The following is a 23,729-nucleotide window of genomic DNA, read 5'->3' as shown; positions in this document are numbered from 1 at the left end:
TTTAAGTAGCATAATAGTAGTTGTCACCAGGTGAAAAGTGGAATTTTGAAGATTTTTACTATAGGGGTCTAGGAGGCAAGATGGAGGAATTTGGGCATTGTCCTGTTCTTCTCCCTTCTTCTTCCTAAACTCCATCTTCTTGGTGATGGTGGCACTTTGGGATTGGTGTAAAGTAGAAAGTCACTGTCTAACATAGGTGATAGGTATTGGAACATAACTGTAAATATCGAATACATAGTTTATAGTATAAAAGACAACACCAGCCCCGTGGGTGGGCAGTGTGCCTCAGACTGACCTGCTGAACAGACCTCAGCAGGCCAGTCAGAAAATGTTTTAGATAAGAAATAATAAACAACCTTGAGAACGACAGCCGAAGACTTCTGACTTTTTCTTCGACAGCTGGGTTGGGGAAAAGAGACTTTTAATACATCTCGGGGTCATCTTGACCAGAGGAGATCCCAAGAGTCCAGTGTCTCAGAGGACCCTTCTGGTGTGTGATTCCTGAGGGTAAAAAAACAACACATACTGATTACTACAACAACAGTTCACCATTGACAACACTGCACCAGCTGTGAAGTCATGACCCCCATCCATGAGATGGTTCATGGATTGTAGACAGGGAGTGGCAAGACTCACTTCCCCTTTTATAGCCCTATATGGCCAGTGAGCAAATCCAATGGAGAGTGGAGACTGACAGTAGACAATCATGGCCTGAACCAAGTCATACCATCACTAAGTACTGCCATGCCAGACATGCTGGAGCTTCAGTATGAACTGGAGTCCAAGGAAGCAGTTGTGCCACCCTCAGCATTGATAATGCTTTACTCCATTCCTTTAGCAGCAGAGTGCAGGCCACAGTTTGCTTTCATCTTGAGGGGCATGCAGCACACCTGGAACAAACTGCCCCACTATTTGCCATGGACTGATCCAGACTGCACTCGAAAAGGGTGAGGCTCCAGAACACTTGAAATACATTGATGACATCATTGTATGGGGCAACACAGCAAAGGAAGTTTTTGAGAAAGGGGAGAAGATAATCTAGGCCCTCCTGAAGGCCAGTTTTGCCATAGAACAAAGTAAGGTAAGGGGAGCTGCCCAGGAAGTTCAATTTTTAGGAGTAAAATGCCAAGATGGACGTCATCAGATTCCAAGGGATGTGGTCAAGAAAACAGCAGCTATGTCCCCACTGACCCGCAAGAAGAAAACACAGGCTTTCCTAGGTGCTGTGGGTTTTTGGAGGATGCATATTCCAGATTATAGTCAGATTGTAAACCCTCTCTATCTTGTGACCTGGAAGAAGAATGATTTTAAGTGCCATTCTGAACAAGCTTTCAAACAAATTAAACAGGATATTGTTCATGCAGTAGCACTTTGGCCAGTCAGGACAGGTCAAGATTTGAAAAATGTGCTCTACACTGCAACCAGGGAGAAGTTGGCTGTAAAAACACATCATGTAGTTGCACATGTACCCAAGAGTCGGACTACTGAAGAGAATTGCAGCAATGGACAGGTGGATTGAGCTACCAAGACTGAAGTGTCTTAGGTAGATCTGGGCTGGCAACACAAGGGTGAATTGCTCCTGGTCAGTGGGCTCATGATGCCTCAGGTCATCAGGGAAGAGATGCAACATACAGATGGGCTTGTGATTGAGGAGTGAACTTAACCATGGACACCATCTCCCAGGTTATCCATAACTGTGAAATGGGCTGTGATCAAGCTGGACAAGTGGGTAAAGCCTCTGGGGTATAGGGGATGATGGTTGAAATATAAATATGGGAAGGCCTGGCTGATAGATTACATCACACTCCCGCAAACCCACCAAGAAAAGTGCTATGTGCTTACCCCCCTGTGCCTCATGTCATTGCCGGGAACACCATCTTGGGCCTTGAAAAGCAAGTCCTGTGGTGACATGGCATCCCAGAAAGAACTGAGTTGGACAATGGAACTCATTTCAAAAATAGCCTCATAGACACCTGGGCCAGAGACCACAGTATTGAGTGGGTATATCACATTCCCTATCATGCACCAGCTGCTGGGAAAGTTGAACAGTGCAATGGACTGTTAAAAAACACATTGAAAGCAATGAGTAGTGGGACCTTTAAACATTGGGATCTACATTTAGCAAAGGCCACCTGTTAAGTCAACACTAGAGGCTCTACCAATTGAACTGGCCCTGCTCAATCAAAACCTCCACATACTGTAGAAGGGGATAAAGTCCCTGTGCTGCAGATGAGAAATGTGTTAGGGAAGACAGTTTGTGTTAGTCCTGCCTCAAACAAAGGCAAAACTACCCATGGGATTGTTTTTGCTCAAGGACCTGGGTGCACTTGGTGGGTAATGCAGAGGGACGGGGTGTGGTATTCACATGCCCTCTGAACAGAGAGAGATTTAGCTTTCTCAGGTTGTCCTGAGAAAGGCAGCGAGAAAACCTCAGAGAAGAAGGGAAAACAATTGTTATCTCTGCTTGCTGCTCCTGTTGTTTTGCACATGTGGAATGTGCTGGAAGATTATTTACCTGAAGGAATTTGGTAATTGGATTCTGCTGAGGATTGTTTTGTTTCCTTGGCCAATCATTCAAAGCTGTGTCCTGACTGTCCAGAGACAGTCATGAGTTTTCATTAGTATTCTTTAGTATTCTTTGTAGTATAGATATAGTATAGTATAATGTAATATAATATAGTTTTAATAAAGAGAGTGTTCAGCATTCTGAAGCCTTGGAGTCAGATGCCAATCGTTTCCTTCATTGGGGCACCCTGAATTACTATAATGGGGAAACACAATGTGTATCTCAAGGGGATTTGATTTTTGGGTGAGAACAGTCTGTAATGTTGAATTGTATAATATTGATTGCTGCTTGACACTGCCACTGTATGCCATAACTACCATGGCCAATGAGGATGGAGTGCTCCAGATACACCAGTTGTGAGCCCCTGAGGCAGCAATCAGCTGACAGTACACCAGTCCTCCTGCCCTGGAAGACATCTAGGATGGATAGAACCCACAGTCATGGAATAAATGAACTCAACAGACATTTAAGAGGGATGGCCAGGAACTATGGCACATACACATGCACAAGTATCATTTCCATAGTTACTGGACATCCCTCTAAAATGTCTGTTGAGTTCATTTATTTAGAATATTCTGTGAATCTGTGAAATATAAAATATAAAATACACAGAGAGCAGCAGGCACATGTGTATATTTACATATATATGTATATTTTATATTTCACAGAATCACAGAATATTCTCAGTTGGAAGGGACCCACAAGGATCACTGAGTCCAGTTCTTATGTGAATGGCCCAGGTAGGGATTGAACCCACAACCTTGGCATTATTAGCACTATTCTCCATTCTCTAACCAACTGAGCTAGTCTCAGTGGCTGTTGGAAGGTGTAGGATCTGGGCATGGCATAGATGTTATAAAATAAAGGGTGGATAATGTCCTGATTCTGGCCAGGAAGGAGTTAAGGAGTTAATTTTTTTTTATTTTTTTTTTAGTAACTGAAGGTGTGGCTGTGGGTATGTCTAGGAGGTTATTCGATACCACCTTATGTCATTGCCAGGGGTGGGAGAAAGGGACTCTCTCTTGCTTCCAAAAAGAAGGACATTCCTACTGGTAGGAGAAAGCATGGCAGGTGAAACTGTCCAGTACTGTTTTATGTGTAAATAGTTTATTTGTCTTATATCTCTTGTTCTAAATATTTTTGCTGTTATTGTTCATGTTCTTATTGTCACAATCCGGGTCGCTGTGACCCCAAGCCCATTCCAGCCAGGGAGAGTGTGGTAAAAATAGAGGGACGGGGATGATGGAATTTCCCGAAGAATAAAGAACTTTAATAGCCAAATAACAACTGCAGAAACCACACAATCTGAGGGGCAAAATCCAAACATGAAGGGGTGTGGCGAACATAACAATATATAGGGGTATTCTGAGGGCAGGGGTCCAATCATGAATGCGAACTAGGAACATAACCTCATATGTAACAGGTCATGAACCAAGTGAGAACAAGAACCAGAAACATGACCTATTATAGAATAGTACCATTACCATGCCATTAACATACCAACTCCCATGACTACACTTTTCTCGCCATGACCTGACCAGATATCTCCCTTTCAGTATCCAACTTCCCATGGGCTCAGGTTGGTGCCTTCTGTATATGCCACCAAGTCTAAACCACTATTCATCCCAGCTGGTTCCATTCCCACATCTTATTGCTATTTCCAGTAAATTGTTCTTATCTCAACCCATGATCTTTGCCCTTTGTGCTTTCACTTGGAGGGGGAGGGGGGGGTCAGAGTGAATGGCTTTAGTGGGACTATAAAATTGGAGAATACCATTCCCAAACCATGACACCATCTTTAAAAAATGTAGAAAGTAGGACCCTGGGAACCACCAACCTGTCAGCCTCACCTCTGTGCCTGGGAAGATCCTGAAACAGATCCTCCTAGAAGCTGTGCTAAGGCACTTGGACGACAGGAAGGTGATTCAGTATAGCCAGCACAGCTTCATCAAGGGCAACTCCTGCCTGACCCACCTAGAGGCCTTCTATGATGGTGTGTCTACATCAGTGGACAAGGGAAGAGCTACACATCATCTCTTGGGACTGCTGTAAGGCCTTTGACACAGTCCCCCACAACATCCTTCTCTCTAAATTGGAGAGATATGGATTTATTGGGTGGACTATTTGGTGGATAAGGAATTGGTTGGATGATTGCATCCAGAGGGTTGTGGTCAACAACTCAATGTCCCGATGGACATTGGTGACAAGTGGTGTCCCTCAGGGGTCCATATTGGCACCATCACTGTTTAATATCTTAAATGGCATAATGGGATCAAGTACACCCTCCACAAGTTTGCAGATTACACCAAGATGTGGTGTGGTTGACACACCTGTAGGACAGGATGCCATCCAGGGGGACCTTGACAAGCTTGAAAGGTGATCCGATGGGAAACTCATGAGGTTCAAGAAGGACAAATGCAAGGTCCTGCACCTGGGGTGGGGCAATCCCAAGCACAAATACAGGCTGAGTGGAGAATGGATTGAGAACAGCCCTGAGGAGAAGGACTTGGAGGTGCTGGTGGATGAGAAGATCAGTATGAATCAACAACACACACTTGCAGCCCAGAAGGCCAACTGTATCCTGGGCTGCATCAAAAGAAGAGGGGCCAGTAGGCGAAGGGATGTGATTCTGCCCCTTTACCCTGCTCTTGTGAGCCCCCACTTGGAGTACTGCATCTAGCTCTGGGGCCTTTTGGTTTAAGCCCACCTGGAAACTAAGCACCATGCAGCTGCTTCCTCAAATGGCCTCTCACACCCCAGTGGAATGGGAAAGAGAATCAAAAATAAAACTTGTAATTTGAGATAAGAACAGGTTAGTAATTGAAAGTAAAGTAAAATGCAATAATAAGAGTAAATAACATTAATAACAAAACCGATTATAAAAAGGGAAAGGAAAAAAAAAACAAACAAGTGATACACAATACAATTGCTCACCATGTGCTGACCAATGCCAGACCCCTGTTCCTGAACTCAGATAATCTCTCCTTCTGGTAACTTCCCCAGTTTATATACTGGGCATGATGTTCTATGGTGTGGAATATACCTTTGGCCAGTTCAAATCACTTATCTTGGCTATGTTCCCTCACAGTTTCTTTTGTGAACCTCCTCACTGGCAGAGCATGAGTCACAATCCAAAAAAGAGTTGTTGACTTAGGATAAACACGACTTATCTGAGTCATTAAAACCAAAGATCATGGACAAAGACTCTCTAGTTAAAGTTAGAAAGTGTTGTTTTTATTACACCAGAGGGTGGCACGGGGGTCATCCCTGAAAGGCATGACCGCACTGTACAAGGTTCTTTACCCTGTATTTATTTTCCAAGATCTTACATACAATGCATATGCATAACCCCAGCACCTTCCATCCCCACTCTGTATTAAAATTAGGTTATTAGTCCTTCATGCATGCACAATTCTTCTTTTGAATTGGGTCGGTGGTCTCGAATTGAGTCAGTGGTCTTGAAGGATGAAGTCAGGAGAGTCTTCATCAGGTCTCCATGACCCCCTGGCACAATTCAAGGCCCCCTGCTTTGTAATTCCTTTACGTAAAGCCCAGGTAGTAACAATTGTTCCACTGGTTTCAATGTGTTCTTATAACAGTTCACTTACTCCACTCCCTTCTGTAAGCAAGCTCATAATGGTACAATCAGCTTTAGTGTAGGCATCTAACAACCATTAACCTATTGTCTACCTACCTCCTGATCAATGTAGATTGTTTCTATCCCTCAGCTAAATTTTTTTTTTTTTTTTAAATCATGACTCATATCAACAATTGAAACATAAGTATGTGTATTGGTTTGCACAGCCTGGTTTCTGGTAGCAGGGGGACCACAAAGATGGATCCTGTGAAAAGCTGCTGGAAGCCTCCCACCATGTCCACCAGAGCTGATGGCTCTGAAGATGGACATGCTGCTGGCCAAAACTGGGCCAATGAGAGAGGTTGGTAACACCTCTGTGATGACATATTTAAGAAGAAAATCAAAACTAAGTCACACAGCTTTGCTTCTAGTCAGAGAAGAGGAGGAGGTGAGAATATGTGAAGGAAAACAACATGGTGACACCAAGGTCAGTGCAGAAGGAGGGGGAGGAGGTGCTCCAGGCATCAGAGCCAAGATTCTTCTGCAGGCTGTGGTGAAGACCATGGTGAAGCAGGCTGTCCCCCTGTGGCTCATGGGTCCATGGGGGATGCACAGACCCACCTGCAGCCCATGGGCGAGGTGCCCATGCCAGAGCAGGTGGATGCCTAGAGGAGGCTGTGATCCAGTGGAAGACCTGGAGGAGAGAGGAGGCCCCTGCTTCTAGGCTGGAGCAGCCTGTCCTTGGAGAACTGCACCCCATGGAGGAGTGAACCATGTTGCAGTAGTTTTGGGAGGACTGTGCCTGTGGGGGGAATTCACATTGCAGCAGGTGTGGTATGGCTGCTGTTCATGAAAATGGACCTATGTCAGAGAAGTTCACGGAGAACTGTCTTGCATGGGAGGGACCCCCATGGTCTCACAGGGGAAGGACTCCTTTCTCAGAGCAGAGGAAGTAAATCTCGGTGATGAACTGACCAAGAATGAATTGTGGCAAGGAGCAGGAAGAAAAAGGCAATGATGAACAGGGATAGTGCCAGTGCCCAACCATCAACCATACTATTTCTCCTGTCCTGACCCCACATCCTGCTGGAATGGAGACCACCTGGAGGGATGTGAAAGGACAGGTGATAGTAGATAATAAAATGTATGTTTGGTATAGGGAAGGCTTAAGCATTCTAGTAATGAGTCTATACAGATTATATGGGATCCAAACATGATGCAAATGGTATGAATAAGGGGTGGAAATTGTATTGGGTCTGACCGAGGTAAAGTTCACAGCCCTCACAGTGCTGTGCTTTGCATTGGTAGCTGGATGGGTGCTGATAACAGACCAGTGTTTTGGCTACTGCCGAGCAGCACTGTCCCTCTGACATTCCTTCCCCCACCAAAGGGTATGGGAGTGGGCAAAGTCCTGGGAGGGGACACAACCAGGCCAGCTGATCCAAATTAGCAAAGGGATATTCCATACCATATGACATCAGCTCAGATATAAAAGCTAAGGGAGAGAGGAGGAAGGGGGGACATTCATGAGTTTTCAATGTTTGACTTCTGGAGGAACTGTTATGCACACTGAAGCCCTGCTTCACAGAGAGTGTCTGAACATCGCTGCTGATGGGAAGTAGAGTCTGGCTTTTTTTCTCTTTAGCTGTTGTGCATGCAGATCTCTGCTTATTTCTTTCTTTTACTGTACTAAAACTGCCTTATCTCACCCTGCTGGTTGTTCTCCATCTTACTCTATCCTCTGTCCCAGCGGGAAAGGGAGTGATAGAGTGACTGAGTGGGCACCTGGCACCCAGACAGGGTCAACCCACTACAGTATGTTATAAACATTATTCTCATTCTGAATCCAAAATATGGCACTGTATTAGCTACTGAGAAGAAATTAATTCTATCCCAGCTGAAACCAGGACAGGTCTCGAACAGAAGAAAGATTTGGACCTGTTTGAGCAAGTCCAATGCAGGGATGTGAAAATGATCAGAGTTTGCATGGCCTGGTTTTTGGTAGTGGGGGGAAGCTACAGGGGTGGCTTCTCTGAGAAACTGCTAGAAGCTTCCTCAGTGTCCGGCAGAGTCAATCCCTTGTTCTCTTTCACCAGGCAGCAACTGACAGAACCAGAGGACACAGTCTCAAGCTGTGTGAAGGGAAATATAGGTTGGATATTAGGAAAATGTTTTTCATGGAAAGAGTCATAAAATTCTGGAATGGCCTGCCCAGGGAGGTGGTGGAGTCACCATCCCTGGATGTGTTTAAAAAAAAGACTGGATATTATAGTAGAAACAGGCAATCCCCCAGCCGGGGAATAATGTGCTCTGACTCCATGATTCAGAGGGCTGAACAATTGCTTTATTAAGCTATACTATATTACACTAATACTATATTAAATTACATACTGAAGAGATACTATACTAAAGAATACTAAAGAAAAACTTGTGATTGTCTCCAGACAGTCACGACACATGTGGATCCAATTGGTCAAGGAATCAAAACAACCTTCACTGGTGTCCAATTAACAAATCACTTTGGGTAAACAATCTACATAACACATTCCACATGTGCCAAACAACAGGAGCAGTGAATAGAGATAAGAATTGTTTTCTCTTCTATCTCTGAGCTTTCTCTGCCTTCCCCAGGAAAAACACTTGGGAAAGTTGTGCCTGCTGCTCTCTGTGAAGAGAACTGTGGCCACAGGATATGGCACTCGATGCCATGGTTTAGTTGAGGTGTTAGGGCAAGTGTTGGACTCAATGATCTTTAAGGTCTCTTCCAACCTAGTCATTCCGTGAATTCTGTGAATTCCCTGGTGGCTCTAAAGATGGATGTGCTGCTGGCCAAGGCTCGGCCAATTAGAAATGGTGCTAATGCCTCTGTTATAACATATTTAAGAATAAAGATAAACAAAAAGTTGTTGCACAGTTTTAATTGTGGCCAGAGAAGAGCAGAGTGAGAACATGTGACAAGAACAACTATGCAGACACCAAGACCAGTGAAGAAGGTGGGGGAGGAGGTGTTTCAGCTGCCAGAGTTGAGATTCCTCTGAAGGCTGTGGTGAAGAACATGGCGAAGCAGCTGTCCCTCTGCAGCCCAGGGAGGTCCATGGGGAATGCAGAGATCCACCTGCAGCCTGTGGAGTAGCCCCATGCCGGGCAGGTGGATGCTTGAGAGGAGGCTGTGACCCCATGGGAGGCCCATGGAGAGAGGGGCCTTATAGGTATCAAAGCTTGTTAAAGGGAATCCTTGATTGCTGTGATTTAGAGCCATTCATCATTGTGATTATTCTCTTTGAAGGTCCTAGTTGAGATACAGTAGCTAAATTCAGCATCTAAGTAATCATAAAGAGCAAGTTTAGAAGGGATGGAATGAGTTCCTCTTAGACCATCCTTTATGATAAACTGCACCTGTTCTTATTTCTGAAAGGCATTTGTCCAAGCTGTTATTAAAGACATCCTTTTCTTGTCCCCTCTTTCTTCTTCCCCTTATATTTTCCAGTCAAAAATTCCATTTTACTAGCTACTAGGGAAAGTCTCATTTGTAGCTTCAATGCCTGATTTATGCTGAAATTATCAAAACAGTTTATTTCTTAAATAAATTTTACTCTACCAGTTTAATACAGTATGCTTCTGAATTTAAATAGGTGCTTACTAATAACCAACAATTTATTGAATTTGTGTTTGCTTTGGGTTTCTCATATAGATCTGCCTCAATTTTAAGACATATTTATATTTCTACATTTTGCATTATACATACACATGAACGCACATGCACACAAATATGTATGTATATATATTCTTTCAATTCAAAGTTTCCTGTTATTTAGAAGGAAAATGAAGCATAGCTGTATATTGGTTTAAGATAAAAATAACTTTTGTGGTGTGTATTATATTAGAAGCATTCATAGAAGAATCAAGCTGGTCAATGAAACATTGTGTTGGGATGTTCTTCATCAGTGACACTAAGTAGACTGTACACTGCAGTTTGCTTTCCCTATGATAGAGTACTCCATTGAATTTTGTTTGTGAAGTCAATAAGAGCTATTTACTTATTGATAAAACAGATGCCAATTAACTATATTACTTTGCTTAGAGTTTGCCAATTATAGAGGGTAAGACCAAGAAACAGAGTTCAATGTACTTTATTATATTTTTATTTTTCAGAGGCCCAGAAGATGCAATAAATGAATGCAGAATGATTTTTTAGAGGAAATGTACAAGATTGAAAAGCCAGGAGCTTATCCACTGACATTTTCAGATGGAGATTTCAAAAGTATGAGCTTTTTTTTGTGTGATTGAGACTGTTAGTTAAATATTTGAATGTCATTTAAAAATTAAGGGTTCAGAGCATGGAATCAATGTGGTTAAGGTTTCTTTTGTGTGTAATAAAAGAAATGTTGTTACACAGATTTTGGGTTGAAAATTTTTTACAGGAATGTAACTTTATTACATGGTGTATTGAGAATAAATTGTTGATGTTATATATCAACACATTAGTGCTGTGAATATAGCAGGTAAATGGTTGATATTTTAGATGATCTGTATGGGTTGAATTAATATTCTAAGTTGCTAGGCAGGCATCCAAACCACAAAACTTACTATCATAATGGACATCTCATTTGAGTTCTTAACAGATGCAAAAGACTGCTGTCTTTAACCATGGCATTATCTAAGAATGAAGAATCATTAGCTGTGTAGAGCAAGAAAGTTTGAAGCTTGCTAGAATTATGAAAAAAAGATCTATTCAGTTTTAGATTATTGTGTTCTTCTGAGCACTAAATAAACCATGTCTCCTCCCTGACCCCTGCCAAAGGGCAGTTCTCTATTGTCATGGTTTGACCCTGGCACAATGCCAGGGCCCCCATGAAGGGTATATTTCCAAAATGGTTGCTGTGAGATGTGACCTGGGAACAGAACAAAGCAGGCTCCCAATTGGGGATGGAGGGAAAACACAACACTTTAATAATCTACAACACAGAAACATAAGGGAAAAAAGAAAAAAACCACACACAACAATCCACAATGGAACTCCCAAAACACTCCTCCTCCCCCCAGTTCTCTAACATTCAAATCCCCTCTAACATATTGATTTTCAGTCTAATACCCTCTTTCACACAAGCTTCCCCCCAGTTCATCAAGAGAGAGAAGTCTCCCTCTTACACCATGGGCTCCCCTGGAAACACAGTGGAACCTCCTGTGCTTCTGCGTCACACGCGGCAGCCGCCCGAAGAAAATCTGCCGTGGTGACCATCTTCCTTCCATGTTCTGTGCTCTCACCACAGTCCATGGATCTAGACTGCTCCTTGGGTCCTTTTAAGAATGCTTTGTCGCCCAGTTCCAAGAAATGGCCGCCTCCTACCATTTGGGACATCTGTTCCCCCCCATATTTTTACTCCCCTGGGGCCTGGGTCTCAGGAACAGAGATCTTTCGCTGAAGGCAGAGGGCTCCACCACACCCTCCCCCTCAGTCTCTGTTCTCTCTACTTCTCCTCACAGCCTTATCATTCCTGGCCCACGGCCAACTGCCTCCCCCAAGGCTGCAGTCTCTGCATTATCAGAAGAAATTGGTTTCGCCTGTGGCTATGTAAGAGAAAGGTCCAGCCAACGCCACTCCAATCATCTCTTCCATCTGGGGCACTCTCATCTGCTGGTATTTTCTTCACCTACTTGAACCTTTTCTTCTTTCCCATCCTCTGTCCCCTCTAAACTATCAGCTGGGGAAGATCAGTGTTTTACAGCTTCAATTGTTTCAACACTAAAAGGGTTAAAAGCTCAGCCTGGTCTCTCAGCGGCTGGGCACCTTGCCCCCCCCCCCCCCCCCCCCCCGGTTTTCCTCCTGGCCGGGTGCCGGCACGAGATATCACATTCCAAGCGAGTCCCTGCCATTCTGTCCCAGGGGGGCTGCCCAAACCGTCCCGTGTTCTCCTCCACCCCTCCTCCTGCAGGAGCCTCTGGCCTTCTCCCTCAGGCTGCATGGCCTCCCCCTCCGCGTATTCAAATCTCAGTGGCCAGCACAGCTGCCATTTTCAGATATGGCCACTGATTGGCCTGACCTAGACCTTTCCAGCAACACACTTCCGGGCCAAACCACGACATCTATAAAGCAGTTCATCATTTTATCCTAAGTTTAAAAATATACAGAAAATTTAAGAACAGGAGTTATATTACAGTGTTTATAATGGGAACCCTGAGAGGTTGATCTGTAGCATTATTGATAGATATTACTGAATTTTAAAATAATAAAATTTATTGCAGTTTAGTTTTCATTTATAATCTATACTATTTGCAGTGTACTTTTAAAGCAATAATATATTAAAATATATGTTTTTTATAAAAAGGAAATTCCATTTGAAAATATATTATTAAAAGTAGAAATGTAATTTTTCAATAAATGAAGGCATTTTAAGCCACTTTTTAAATTTTTTGTTATTTTTCTCAGATTAATCAATGGAAACAGACTGTTCATTCCATTTATGTTCTCATTTAATTTTAAAATAATATTTTTACGATAAACTGACAGATTCAGAAATGTTTAAATTTAGAGACAGTGTAAAACCAAGTTTTATCTGCTTTGCATTAATGTATCTAATTTTTATATGTATATTAGAATATTTCTAGTTTACAAAACTGATTTTGGAGGGTATGTAAATTTGTCATGCTTATTTCATTATATACATCACCACACTTTGATCTAAAGTAATATTAGTAACGGGAGTCAAATGTTATCTGGTAGGCCTCCAGATATATCACTTGTTCTTTTAAAAGTAAGAAAAAGCTAATATTAATTTATAGCATTTCTGACAGTCTAGAGTCACTTGGGAGCATCAGAAAAGAGTTCTGTTTATCTAAGTGAATAACATACTTAAATATTGCAATAGTTTCAAAGAACCAGAAGCTCAAATTGTAAACTTCATAAGATGGTTGAAGAAAATGTGATATGGCGAAAAGGGAAGCTAATTTATACTTTGATTCATACTGCTAATTTATTCATTATTTTCAAAGATGTCTTGGTTCTCTAGCTCAGTGGACACCAAAGTGCAGTGTATGCACCCCATGGGGTGTGCAAGATAATCCATTGGGGAACAGGAAGAAAATAATTTTCGTCCTGTTAAAAATAAAACTTAAACTAAACTTTAAACAATATTTATTTCATCCTTATATGATCCCTTTTTAATTTCTATTTTTGTACATGTTTTATAATGTACATAATATATTAGTAGAGCAGTAAATGCATATAATTTATAAATAAACCTAAATATATTGAAGGTGCATACTCAAAAGTTTTTTACTGATAAGGTGTGCAAACAAAAACATTTAGAGACCACTACACTAGCTTTCTGCTTCCAACCCAAACTCTCATTCAATCATCTCGGTTCCCCCTTGTCCTCTGATTAAAGGCCCATTTACTCATTGAAGTAAGAAAAATGTTCTTTCAGCTGTCTGGAAGTGCTCTGGTCATCATAGTACTTAGTCATTGTTATTATTATATTCTGTATCACATCCTCATAGTTTAGTTTGTCCAATTCACTTCCATAGTCTTTCTTGATGGTTTCCACACAGAACTACTCACTCCAAAATTGTTTTCCTGTAATGCTATAGCTAATTCTATAGGTGTGGTCAAGTGCTCTTAAGTCTTTTCTTCCTTCGAAACTTATTTCAGACACTTTCTGTAGTAGTTAGTTCTGCTACATGCAGTTGATTTGCCTCCTCTCTCCTTTGCATCTAATATGAGATTATTAAATGTTCTCCTTTTTCTTTAAATGCATTTCTTACCTTAGCTGAGGAACCAGTGCTTATGCTGTTACTGTATAAAGGATACATTGATCCAAATTCCCAAATGAGCAGAAACAGGCATTGATTTAATTTCTATAAAAAGAAACTGAAAATTTGTGATCTGGGATCATCTGTCATCCTTGATTAATAATTCATATATTCATCTGTATATTATTTTTTAGAGGGATGGAGTTTTTCTGAGTTGTAATTTGCTTTTCATAAGTCTTAATCTATCCATTTAGAATTCTTTAATATCAACATTTAATGTGCCCAGATCTGATCTGTAGGAAGAGTGTACACATGGAGCAGTGATGGTGAGGAATCAGAGAAACTGCTGATTGGTCACTTTCAGTGCTGCTTGTACATGCGGCAAAAGAAATTCCATTAGTCCAGGCAGTCAAATGCCTCATTATAAAAGCTCCATTTACAAATAGGGACAGTGCTCATATGTGTAAAGAATTGAGTCCTATTGATGTAGTAATGCATAATGACAATAACTGGTCATTTTACAACACTAATATAAGCTCATCCAAGTGCTTAATTTTCAGTAAACCTACATAATTGAACATATTCTTTCATTTGGTTGCTTGAATTAAAAGGAAAAAATGGTTTATTACCAAGAATAAAGATTAAACTTGTGTATTTTTTCAGATTTAAATAAAAATTATTGTGAATTGATGAAATTAGAATAAAACAGCATTATTCTTTGTCAGCCCTATGCATTTTTTTAAATTGCAACAGTATAAAGGACTGTAATTTCACTGTTCAAGTCCTCCAGACAGTCTTGCTAAGGCAACTTGCAGAACAATATCTTCTCATGATCTAGTTCATCAAAATTACTCCATTCACGTTAATAAGTGCTAAATCTTGATAAAATTAGTCAGTTATTATAATGTACTCAGTATAGTCAAGCTGCCAGTGAATTATGTTGCCATTGTTTGAGTAAGTAGAGCTAGTTTCTTTTTTGCATCCCACATGCCCCCATCCCCTGATGGTTAGGATAACAGAGCAACAGGCTAGGTTGCAACCTAACCTGAAAAATGGCAATGACTCTCATAAATATTAGGATGAAGAACACAAGTTGATATTGAGAGTAGATGATCATTGTAATAGCAAAGCTACAACATCCATGGCATATTAATATGAGCACACATGTATATTTTCTTCTGCCTTTATGTTGTATTTATGAATCTGAAATTGCTTTTTTTAACCTGTGGCTTTCTATCTTTTTTGATAGGAAAGGGTGGCCCTGAATGTAAGCACTGCATGGCTGACCCAGATAAGGAATGTCACTTTTGCTCCTGTTATTTGTGTGGTGGAAAACAGGATGCTCACATGCAACTCCTTTGTGATGAATGTAATATGGCTTATCATATATACTGCCTGAACCCTCCATTAAGCAAGATACCAGAAGATGAGGATTGGTAAGTATACAAAGATAATTTACTTATGTATATTCACATTCTACACAAAGTACATCTTTGTTATTTGCGACTAGAGATATTACTGAAGAACTTTTATACATCTGGTGTGTTTTTTATCCTTGCACTGTATGTAAACATATTTACACATAATGTTAAGATTCTATTTATAAATATAATTCATAAACTACTGGTATTGAGCATTGCCTTGGTTTGAAAAGAGAGGTGTCTGCTAAAGAAGGCAGGAGCCTCCCTTGAAATGGAAAATGTAAACCCCCTACCTCTGAATTATTATAATTTTGAAATTAAGGGGCTCTCAGGCAAAGCTATGGAATAACAGTTCTTTATTAGGAAAAAGAAATAAAAATGCAGTAATACAAAACAACACTGACAGAGTTAGAATACAACCTGATACCCTGTTGGTCAGGGTGTTGGTAGCAGTCCCAATTAAATGGTGGCTACAGTTCCCCTAGAGTGACAGATGTAGTTCTGTTGAAGCAATGATCCTGTAGAAAGGGTGTAGTTTTCCGCTCAAGGTCCAGTGGTGGTGTAGATGGGCCTGGTCTTCCTCTGAAAATCCAGTGGTAAAAGGCTGCCTGTGGCGTTCCAAGTCTGAGTATATCCAGGTAGGAATGCTTGGCTCCTCCCCCTGGGCGGAGCATCTCACAATGGGATGATGTAATTTTATCAGTCATGCAGTGAGACTCAATGGCCCATTAACAGAAGATATCTCTCTGAACTGAGGATAGGTCATGGAAAAGATAAAGAAAAATACCCCACCTGGCTTTAACAGCTGACCCATTAACAGAAGATAACTGCCTCACTTGGTTCTAACAGATGGCAATAGAATACACACCCCGGCCACATCTTTCATTGCAACCTAAGACAAGCATTATTGATCATTACAGAATTTCAGAAATTAGATTGTTCAGTTTATGACCTCTGGGAGATTGATGTTATTAGACTTAATACTACCTGCAGTGGTGCTTCCCCAACATTTTGTTTTATTTAGGCTTCATTGTTGCTTCTCCTTTTCTTTCCCCTCAATCTCAGCCCTTATTGCTGGCTCCTTGTCCTTCCCTTATTCTATTGCTGCCTCATTATTTTTTTCTGCTGTAAGAAAACTACTACCTGATTTCTCACCATTTCCAGTTACTACTGCCACCAGCAAGAAACCCAAATTAGTACACCTTGGTGGACTCAGCTAACTCCATTCTGAGCTGACTCTGCATCGATCTAGCATCAGTTAATTGGAGCTTGATCTCCATGCCACATCTCACCTGTATCCATTATGTGCAATTCATACCATTTGTACTTATAACCTGCTTGGAAAATATATCAAATGCTAATATTAAATGCTAATCTTTATAAGCAACTTATAAATAGAACTTAATTCTAAAGTTTTACGTTATGAATACACCAATAGATGTCTATATACATGTTTTAAGAAAAACTTTGAACTGCATTTTGTGGTAGATTTCAGTGGAACTGCACACTTCATATAAAATATTTTAAGTACTTTAGAAGTTTAGCATTCTACGGAAGTAAATAACTTATTGTATTATATTATATCAGCTGCCTCATATTGAGTATGTTTGTTTATAGTTCAGTGTCTAATACTGTACCTTTTTCCATGGGCTAATATATTTCAGTTTCCCCAAACTCCAGTTAAATTTACACATATGTGCAACTTCAATTATGACATTTGGTGAGGGGTTTTTTATTGTGTATATGTGCAGAATGAGAGGCTTCTGCTGATTTAAAAGGAAATAGACATTTCTTTTTGAATATCCTGAACTGAAAAGAATTTTACTTATATTTTCTCTGTTTGGAGAAACTGCTGAATTTGAACACTATCCAGAAAATATTGAAAATATGTATGATTTGTTGGAACTAAATATAACAATTACTGTCTGTGTGCTTTCGATTTCTTCTATATGCAAAACAATTGTGTACACAGGTATATATCCTCTTTATTCAGCACTCTGTTTTGGGTGGCATGTGAATCCAAACTATCTCAAGGTTTTCTACTTTTATGCACAGATGACTAATCTGCCCCAAAATCTATTCACTTCCTACTAATTGCTTATGGAAGTGGGCTGAAGATCTTAGTGCTTCAAAATCCTGTGTTGGAAAGTGTTCTATGCTGTAGTGCTTCAGAGTTGGTCACCATCCTTAAACCAATTTCTTTTGTGACTGTGCTTGACCTTGGGTATAACAAATGACTTACCAGCCATTCAGGTGAGCAAGGGGTGATCACAGAGCCATTTGCAGGTGATTTAAATGGCTCTGGGGAGTATGGCAAATGGGATAAGGCAAACTGCACTGCAGTTCACGAGGAGTTCACACAGGAAGGGCACAGACAGTCTCCCAGCGCTTGGTGGACTGTGTGTTAGGTAGGTGTGGTGTTTTGTCTGTTTTTTTTTGTTTTTCTTTTTCCTCAACTTGGCTAGATCCAGCAATGGTTTACAAACCATCAAAAGCCATTGGTGCTGCTGCCAGCAAAAGTACACAAACAGAACCCCCCAAGGACACAGCTGTCCAGGTCACTGGCTGCAGGGAGTGTCTGAGCCTGGTGTTAGCATCAGAGGACAGAGCAAAAGATACCTGCGTGCAGTGTGAGCAGGTGAATGATCTGCTCTGTCTGGTGGCAAACCCTAAGGAAGAAGTGGAAAGGTTAAGGAGTATTAGAGAAAGTGAAAGAGACTGGTGGAGTTAAACCCTTCCAACTCTGAAAGACGCTCAGCAGGAGTCAGAGGAGCCCTGCTCCTCTTACCATCAGGCAGAAAGAGGAGATCTAGTAGATGGGGGGGAATGAAAACAAGTCCCTGCTCAGGGAGGTAAAAGAATCCCCTCCTACTGCCATCACCTTCCCAGGTGCCCTTACAGAATAGGTACGAGGCCCTGGATCCAGAAAGTTAGGCAGATGACACGTAAGAAAAGAATCTGTCTGGACAATCTGCCAGTTGCGCTTTGTCTGTCAGACAGATCATAGCCTCAAGGATTAAGAAGAAAAGAAGGGTAGTTGTAGTAGGTAACTCCTTTCTGAGGGGAACTGAGGGCCCTGTATGTCAACCAGACCCATTCTACAGGGAAGTCTACTGCCTCCCTGGGGCCTGGGTATGGGATATTACCAAGAGACTCCCTGAAGCACTCTGATTATTACCCACTGCTAGTTGTCCAGGTTGGGAGTGATAAGGACAACAAGAAGGGTACCAGGGTAATTAAAAAGGACTTCAAGGCTTTGTGTGGATTGGTTGATGGGACAGGAGTGCAGGTGGTGTTCTGCTCAGTTCCTTCAGTAGCAGAGATGACTGATGAAAGGAACAGGAAAATCCACATTGTTATCAATTATCAGCTTAAGGGCTGGTGCCATCGGAGGAATTTTGGGATTTTTGATCATGTGGCAACTTTTACGGCACCAGACATGCTTGAGTCACATGGGCTCCATCTATCTAACAAGGGTAAAAGGATTCTTGCTCATGAGGCTGACTGAGAGGGCTTTAAACTAGGTTTGAAGGGGGGAGGGGATAAAACCAGGCTCTCCAGAGATGAGCCCAAGGGTGGTAAGCCAGATTCAGGGGTGAAATCAGCAGCTCAGCTGAAGTGCATATGCACTAATGCACACAGCATGGGTAACAAACAAGAGGAGCTGTAAGTCGTTGTACAGAAGGAAAGTTATGACATAGCTGCCATCACAGAAATATGGTGGGATGACTCGCATGACTGGAGTGCTGCAATGGATGGCTACATATTCTTCAGAAGAGACAGATGAGGTAGGAAAGGTGGAGGGGTGTTTCTGTGTATTTGGGAGTCTCTTGATGCTACAGAACTTGAGATTAATGATGGTATGGTTGAGTGCCTATAGGTAGGAATCAGGGGGAAGACCAACAAGGCTGACATCCTGGTGGGAGTCTGTTACAGACCACCCAACCAAGATGAAGAGTTGGATAAATTGTAGCAGGCCCAGGGCCTGCAAGGCCTCCTTGGAGGTCAGAAGCCTGAGCTAGGAAATGCCAAGTCAGCATGACTGGGCCTCACAAGCCCCTCTCTTCCGCCTTTTGGGCCCTGCTTATCTCTCTGTAAGCCTATAGGTCATTTTCCCCTGACCCTTGCTATTGGACGATTTCCAAAACCCCTGTAGGGTATATAAACCCCTAATTCCGCCTGGTTTGGCAGAAGAGCTGTCACTGAGAACCTTCGTGGACCAATAAAGAATCCTGTGGAACCTTATACAGCTTTTTCTCCTCTCTCTCCCTGCGTCTGCTGCTGTGGCACCAGCAAGCTAAAGAGCTGAAATCACAAAGAGCTGATAATCACTGAGAGCTGAAATCACTATAGCTTGCTTAGGCTGCCTGCAGCTGGGAACTGCATAGGAGTTCAGACGATGTGCTGAGCCTACCTGAGCTATCCTGGCCATGACAGCCCACCGGGCATAGCCCGGCAGGAAACTGCTGCAATAAACTGGCACCCGAACTGAATGCTGGACTTGGCATTTCAGAGGAGCAGCATTTCTTCTTGAAATTGTTACTGCTGTTGCTCGCCAGACCCCCTGGAAGAAAGAGCCCTCTGTTTTAGCAGGACTCTTCTGAAAGGCTGTCAGTCGACCCTCACCGCTGACATCAGGGCACGAAGTGCCAGAGGCGACTGACTCAGCAGACACCCTCCAGCATACCTTTGACCCACATCTGGCTGAAGAAGTGTAAGTTTTAAAACAGCCTTTCTTGCACGCAAAAATATTTTCCTTGGGTCCTTTTTTTGGTTGTTGTTTTTTTTTTTCTTTTTTTTCCTCTTTTTTTCTGCTGGCAGGAAATGGGAAAATGGGATTGAAGCTTAGTACATTAAAACGATCCCAGAACGAGAGAGATTTATATTCACTAATCCTAGAAATCCTATCTTCTAAAAACTTTTCTTTTTCTAAAGGTAACCATTCAAAAACTAACCTGAAAAAATTTATAAAATGGATTCTTTCCCAATTTCCAGATACTAACACACACACTATCACTTTAGACTCCTTTTGGGATGCCATTGGGACCACGATAGATATATATGTTTCAAACTAACCAAGATTTTTCTGTAACTCGGTTTATCCCTATATTTCACATTATAACCAAAGCCGAAGAAAAAACTAACAAAAAACCTTTAACTTTAGTACAAACCTCGTCTGAACAAGGTGCGAATATCTTATCTGTTTCACCAGACCCCTTTGCTTCAAATGCTAATCACGCTGATAACATTCTTTCGCCCTCCACCCTGGAATCTAGTCCTCCACTTCCCCTGGGTCCTAGTGTCCTGCCGTCTGCCCCTCCCCCTGTGCCGTTCCCTCCCAACCCCTCCGCGCCCGCGGGACCCATCTATTCCCCCCCCCCCCCCCCCGACGTGAATTCCATTGCGCAACCCGCAGCATGCCGTGAGCACCCTTTATCTATGTTATCTCCAAGTGTAACTGCGCCCGTTTCTGTCAAGTCCGAGACACCCCCCACCCCTCCTGCTGCTCCCCCCGTCCCTGCTGCAGCCTCCCCCACTCCTTCTACTGTCCCTCCCACCCTTGAGGCTTCAATCCCACCCTCCATTCCTGCTGCTTCCCCCCCACCCTCGCATGTTTCCCTGCCCCCAATACCATCCCTGTCCCAGCAGGAGCTCTCCCTGCCTGCCCGCCTGCCGCAGCCTCAACAAACCACACTGTATCCATGTCACCTCCTTTCAACCCCGCCACCTCCTCTCCCCCGCTTCTCCCTTGCCCCCATCCCTAGGCTTTGCAGCCACACACCCACCCTCAGGGACCTCTAAACGGAACCTCCCAGACTTCCCCCGGTACCACCCCACTTCCCCACGCACCCCAGTCCTGTGCATACTGTGCCACCCATTGCACTGACATTCCAGCCCCACTGCTACCTCCCTCTAGCCACGTTCTGCCGTGTGCTGCCTCACACTCTCTCCAGCCACATGCTGCACCCCTGCAAAACGTTGCTCCAACACACCATAAAAAGCATAAGGCACTGCCTGCTCGCTCTCACTCCTCTTCTGAGGACAGCAGTGACAATGACTGATTCTGATACAGAGGATATTGATCCATGGGTTCTAATAAAGATGGAAGCAACACAGGCAGGGGATTGGCAATTGGCTCAGAGCATTAATGCCTTTCCAGTAGATTATAAAAAGGGGAAAAGAGGTGGTGCTACTACTAGAAAGACGTGGGAGCCTATCACAAATAAAAAACTTTTACAATTAAGAAATATTGCCAAAGAACATGGCAGAAGTTGACATATTTTTAGAAATTTCCTAGAAGCTATGTTCTCAGCACATGTTCTAGTACCACACGATATTAAAAATATTGCCCAGTGCCTCCTTTCTCCCACCGAGTACATGCTTTGGGAAAGGCATTGGAAAAAGCAATTAAAAACATTATCAGACACCTATGCTGCAGATGCTGATAAGTCAAACGTTACAGTCGAACAGCTGGCTGGCAAAGGGGATTTGCAGAAACCCTCTGACCAAGCTGATACCTTACCTAAGGCAACACTACAAGACATGGCTAATGCAGCAAAAAACTCCTTACTTCTCACCCCTGATAACTGTTCCTACCCAACACTTTTCTAGTATTAAACAAGGAATAGATGAAAGCTTTTTCAAATTTGTGGACAGAATTAAGGATGCTCTGGAAAAACAGATAGAGAGAACAGAGGCAAGAAAAGAACTGTTGTACAAGCTTGCCATGAGTAACTCGAACGAAAAATGTAAAACAATTCTGAGAGCCTTACCCTTAGACACAGAACCTACCATAGAGCAAATGCTGGAAAGCTGTACACGCCACTTGTCCACTGAAGATACAGTGGCCCAAGCAGTTACTAAAGGTATTGCACAAGGAGTTTCTGGTGCATATGCATTAATGGCTTCTAAAGACCAGGTCTGCTGCTACCACTATGGACACTTTGGACATTTTATAAAGGACTGTCCAGAGAGGTCACCTAGCAGGTACCCTCCCAACATCTACCAAAGACCCCAGAATCAGCAGTACTATCAGCAGCGTCCGGGAAACTTCCAGCGGAGCGTGGTGGGGGCCCACGCAAAGACCCCAAATCAAAGGCCATCCAGACCCAGTCACGCACCATCCCAGGAGATTCCAGACCACATGAGGAGGACCCAACACATGGAGTGATACCGAGGGGAACCCGTCGCCAACTGGTAACTGCTCTGTTCATTGACTTTAAAAATTACAATGTTTATCATGTTCCCACAGGCAAACGTGGGCCAAAAATGGTCCTTTTAACATCCTAATTATAGGTGACACTCTCCATAGCCCAAAGGAAATCTTTGTGGTTCCAGAAGTACAAACAGTGCACTCGGGACAAGAAATCTCTGTCCAGGTGTAATGCACAGACATACCATTTTTCCTTTCAAGGGGAACTCCGCTTGCACAAGCCTTTTTACTCCCTAAGAATCACAGGGAACAGCTACCTCTCAACCCCTCAGCAATGTGGGCACAAGTTGAGGGACCAAGTAAGCCTACCATCGAGTGCGGTGTTACCTGCAGAGGAGAGAAGATCCACCTACCAGGGATGCTGGACACCGGTGCAGACGTGACTATCATTGCTTGTTCAGAATGGCTGACACACTGGGAACTAAAACCTGTAGCAGGTATGATTTCAGGTTATCGGTGGAGCTACGGTTTCTATGCGAAGCAAGAACAACATCCTCGTCAAAGGGCCTGAAGGCAAGTTGGCAACCATCTGCCCGTTCATGGTAAGGGCCCCCATCAGCCTCTATGGCAGGGACATTTTATTCCAGTGTGGGGGCTTCCCTACGTATTCCCAGTCAGGATTTCTAATTGGGGCCACTGAGGAGCGCACACTGCCATATACTCCCCATCTCACCTGGAAATGCCATAACCCGATCTGGATCGAACAGTGGCCCCTCTCTAAAGTCAAACTGTGCACACTACATGCCCCTGTGCAAGAACAGCTCGCCAAAGGCCACATCGTTGAGACCACCAGCCCTTGGAACTCTCCAGTCATTGTACTGCAAAAGCCTGGAACAGACAGGTGGAGGCTCCTCCACGATCTTTGCAAAATCAACGAGGTCATCGAGGACATTGGTCCCCTCCAGCCTGGCCTGCCCTCACCATCCATGCTGAGTAGAGACTGGACACTTGCTGTCATTGATATAAAAGACTGTTTCTTCAGCATTCCGCTGCATCCCCAGGACTCTCCATGGTTTGCTTTCTCCGTTCCCTCTCTTAACAGAGAGGCTCCACTCAAAAGATATCACTGGTGTTTTCTTCCTCCACTCAAAAGATATCACTGGTGTTTTCTTCCTCAAGGGCTCAAGTCCAGTCCCAGTATATGCCAGTGGTATGTTACTCACATCCTGTCTCCTGTTCAGAACCTATTCCCAGATGCAATCA

This window comes from Passer domesticus, chromosome W, assembly GCF_036417665.1.
Source record: "Passer domesticus isolate bPasDom1 chromosome W, bPasDom1.hap1, whole genome shotgun sequence".
Lineage (NCBI taxonomy): Eukaryota > Metazoa > Chordata > Aves > Passeriformes > Passeridae > Passer > Passer domesticus.
This window is presented reverse-complemented; position numbering follows the sequence as displayed.